The following is a 4,596-nucleotide window of genomic DNA, read 5'->3' as shown; positions in this document are numbered from 1 at the left end:
CAAGGGATACACAGAGAGAGATCCATGGCTCCAGCTGCATATGTAGTAGAGGATGGCCTTGTCAGGATTCAATGGGAGGAGAGGCCCTTAGTCCTGTGAAGGCTCAATGTACCAGGGATAACATTTGAAATGTAAATAAAGAAACTATCCAATAAAAAAAGAAAATTGTTTGTGTGTGTTTGTGTGTGTATGAGTGTTTGTGTGTGTGTGTGTGTGTGTGTGTGTGTGTGTGTGTGTGTGTGTGTTTGTGTGTGTGTGAAATTATTGGACTACTGAGACAGAACAGAGCAATGACATAGTGTGGACCAAGGCCGCCAACATGAATTTCTTCACATCAACTGAGTAAAATTCTGAGACTTAAATAAAATGTGTTCACTAAGTAAAATGAATTTTAAGGAAAAGGAGAATACATCTTCTGTTTCTGATTGACTTGATCAAATGTGCAGGCTTTGCTCAGTGCACTGGTATAGATTTTAATGTGTTACCAAAAAGAAACAAAAATTCTGTAGTGATTGCAAACATAAGCTCAAGTTTTTATCATTTGATTTTTGTGATATTGATACTTTTTAGCCAGTGACTTAATGACATTAACTGGCATAATTTTGTTCTATTTTTAAAAATTAATAATTTATAATTCTACATTATCTGAATTCTAGTTTAATTTTCTTATGTATGTGTGTTAAAGCAAAAGGAGGGAGATCTTAACCTGTAGTTCAGACTGACTTCAATCAAACCCACGTTCCTCCTGCCTTAGCCTTGAAAGTGCTGGGATCATAGGCGTGTGCCACACCTGCCTTCATTTCCAACTATAATGTCCTAAACACATTAGTAACTGCTATTGCAGCAAAATAAAAGTAGATTTGTCATTTTCATCACCTAAACTTAAATTTACTTGGCATTTTATTTTTTGTGAATGAATATTTTAATGAGTAATTGTATTTGTAAGTATTGGAGGAAATCTTGAGGATTTTGACTTTAAATAATTTTATACCATGTGAGAATTGAAAATATTTTCCCATATCTAATGAATAGCTTACTCCATATTATATCAGTCGCACTGTTAAAAGGTTCAATTTGGAAAACTTGAAGTGTTAAAGGTGAATTTATTTTAATTGAAACACAAATTTATCCTATTTACCATTTTTGGGAAGGATAAATTTACATGTATTTAATAAAATAAATAAGAGGGGTAAGGTTTTCAGATATGTTTGAAATACACAGAAAAGATCTATTTTACCAGAAATTGCAAAAGATGCTATAGTGAGAGACAGAAATGTAAAATTACAAGAACATTGTTTGCCCTAATCTAACCTGTCAAAAAGGAGGTGGCTACTGCTGAGTGAGATGTCCTTACATCTTCAGAACAAGAAAAACATAACAATGTGATAGGAGCTTTGTAGGTTGAACATCTTTATATAGAGAGAAACAAATATAACTAATTTTATTTGAGTAGCAAACTTATGTTGAACCATGAAAAAAGTTGGTGAAATAAGGGTGACTTTCTAGAAGAAAAGATTAACATTTCCCAGGTTTATTTTGTTGCTGTAAAAGAAGAAAAATTTCCAAAGGAATAATGAGCAATGTGTGTAATGTCACTTGAAATAGGAACTGGAATATTGAAAATATGCCCAAGGGAAATGATCACATGTTAATGTAAAGACTGCTGTTGAGTGATAGATCCATAAGCAGTGCTGCCTCAATTTACATCTGTGGTCCATAGCATAGAACCATGTAACCTTGGCCACTTTTTGCCACTAAGGGTGAGAAAATGACATTACCAAGCTAAACGAGTGGATATAAGTTTGCATATAATGTTTGAAGCTGAAGCTGTGTGTGAGGACAAGTAATATTTGCATGTTTACACAATTATATGGAGTATAATAACAGAAAGTTAAGAGTGGTTTCTATAAAGTTGTAAGTATACTTGCAAGAAACCATAGTATTATTTTGTGTTTTAATTAAATGCTAAAACTGTAATTTCAGTTGTCATTTCTGTGGCTCAATACTGAATTTTGACTGAACATGGAATTATCCAAAGTGCTTAGTGTTCAAAAATTGTACTTCATAACAAGATATACCTGCTCCTAATAGTTCTTGTGAAAACGCCATAAAGAGTATGGCACCCCTGTCTTAAACATGTGCTTGTGATATGTACAAATGCTTGATATATAAGACATGGATTACACAGAAGCTATATGGTTATATAACTAATTGTAATGCTTACCCATAAGCATTAGATGTAAGACTTGAGAAATTTCTCAGCTTGAATCATTTTCCATAAAACAGAATAAAGTATAAACAAGAGTATTTATGAAAACAAACCAAAAAAGAAATCATTGCAATAGAATAAACAAATCTCTCTAAAGTTTAAAAAAAAACTTATTATATAATGTTAATAGTATCTTATGTATTCCTAAGCTATGAGTTAAAACTTTTCTGTGAATTCCTAAAGATATGCAAACTTAACAAGCAGGAAAATTACTGATAAACACTACATTAGTTAGTACTAGTTGTATATTTCTAGCTTAATTTCCATATTATTAAACACATACAGCCAGTTAACATGAGAAAAGAAGTAAAATGAGAGAATACAAAATACAATTTATGGTAACTTAATGCTATGAAGGTAATCCTGCACACCAAAAAGTGTGTGTGTGTGGTTTTTTTTTATTTTTGTCTATCACCCTCTAAGGTATTTCAGTGTCTTGTTACAGGATGGAAAACTAACACATTTGGCAATACCTATGTAGAACCATACTGTAGAATTTTTAGAGTCCACAATCAGGTGAATGGTATATCAGATGTGCTTCCTAAATGCTGTATCTGGAGCAACTTATTAAATGCATATGAAGTACAGTCATTGTAAAAGGTGATGGACTGCATTATATGTTCATTAAATATATGATACCCACTGATCACCTTCACCATATTATCCTTTTCTTTCTTTCTATCTGCTAGGCTCTGTTCTTCTTCTGTATAGTCCCATTCTAGTGTCACTTATAAAACCAGAGATCATAGTTAGAGAAATCTATGTTCTTATATTAATCACTGATACTGTGTCTACAAGCATCAGTTGAATACTGGTTATACAGAGTGGCTCAAAAGTAATATCCCAAGCAGAGACTTCTGTAAACATCTATTACAGAACATCCTGCTTCCTTCTACCACCTACTTACAGTTAAAACTATAATAAAGAGAAAAGGAAACACTCACCCAGCTGGACTTTTGCCAAACATTCTTGTAGAATGAGGCCCTAAGAAGTAGTTATAAGGAAGAGATGTTATCAGCTCCCTCTAGACCCATAGTTATAATGTCATCTAGAGAAGTCAGTTCTCACCTTAGGAAGTGGCATTATTAAATGAAAAAGTGAACTTTCTTAATTTTAGGAAAACAGTACAGTAGGAACAGCTGAGCTCTGGGTTCCCCATGTGTAAACTATTCTCTCTAGTCTATATCTGTCTGTGTGGGTTAACCAACCCCAGTGATTGTGAATAAAACAAAAGTATCAACAGTAATATCCCTCTAAAAAGAAGTAGAAAACGATTTTAGATTCCCTACGGTATACTTCCTGCTTCTGAAACATTCATGATCATTTCCATAATTACTTGAAAGCATGTTCAGGGTCTCACATAAAAATTAAGATCTCTTTGATCAGACTAAGAAAATGTCAGATCCTCCAAATACACTTAGAAAAAAAAAATCATTCTTACTGGCCACTCAGGAGTGAGACAATGTATTATCAGGAGAAACTGGGCTGTTGGTGCTGGGATGTAGCTCAGTGAACAGACAGCATGCCTAGAAATTATTTTGTGTGTAGACACCATGAAATAAATCAAACTTTCAAGTTATAGGCACAAATGAGGAAAGTCTTGTAATGATCAGTGATACAAGATGCATACTCAAACATAATAAATGCAATATACAGAAACTGATAGCTAACATCACATTAAATGGAAAGAACCTGAAAGCAATTCTACTAACATTACAGACAAGACAAGGCTGCCCACACTCTCTGTATCTATTCAACATAGTATTTAGTGTTCTAACCATAGTAATAAGGCAACTAAAGGAGATCAAGGGGAGAGAAATTGGATAGGAAGAAGCCAAAGTATCCCTATTGGCAGATGATATAATAGTACACATAAGTGACCCCAAAATTCTACCAGAACACTCCTATAGCTGATAAACACCCTCAGCAAAGTGGCTGGATTCAAAGTCAACTCAAAATAAATCAGTAGTTCCCCTTATGCAAATAATACATGTGTTGAGAAAGTAATTAGGAAAACAACACCCTTCACATTAGCTACAAATAATATAAAATACTTTGGTGTAACTCTAACCATTCAAGGGAAAGGTTGTTGGAAACCAAAAGCACTCTCTGAGCACTCTCTGGATTGGCACCCCGGAGCCAAGAGGCTTGAGAACCGGGATCCTAATACTAAGCTGCCCTTAGCTTGGTATTTCTCTCAGGGATTCTGCCTTGCTAGACAGGTTTTCCTCAGAACCAGCAAGAAAGGTCAAACACATCCCTTAGGACAGTCCACAATAGTTAGAAAAGGTTTCCCTCACTCCAGGACATTAGCTAGGACTGAACCA

The sequence above is a fragment of the Mastomys coucha genome, unplaced genomic scaffold, assembly GCF_008632895.1.
Source record: "Mastomys coucha isolate ucsf_1 unplaced genomic scaffold, UCSF_Mcou_1 pScaffold20, whole genome shotgun sequence".
Lineage (NCBI taxonomy): Eukaryota > Metazoa > Chordata > Mammalia > Rodentia > Muridae > Mastomys > Mastomys coucha.
The sequence above is the reverse complement of the archived record's forward strand: the minus strand, read 5'-3'. Positions refer to the sequence as shown.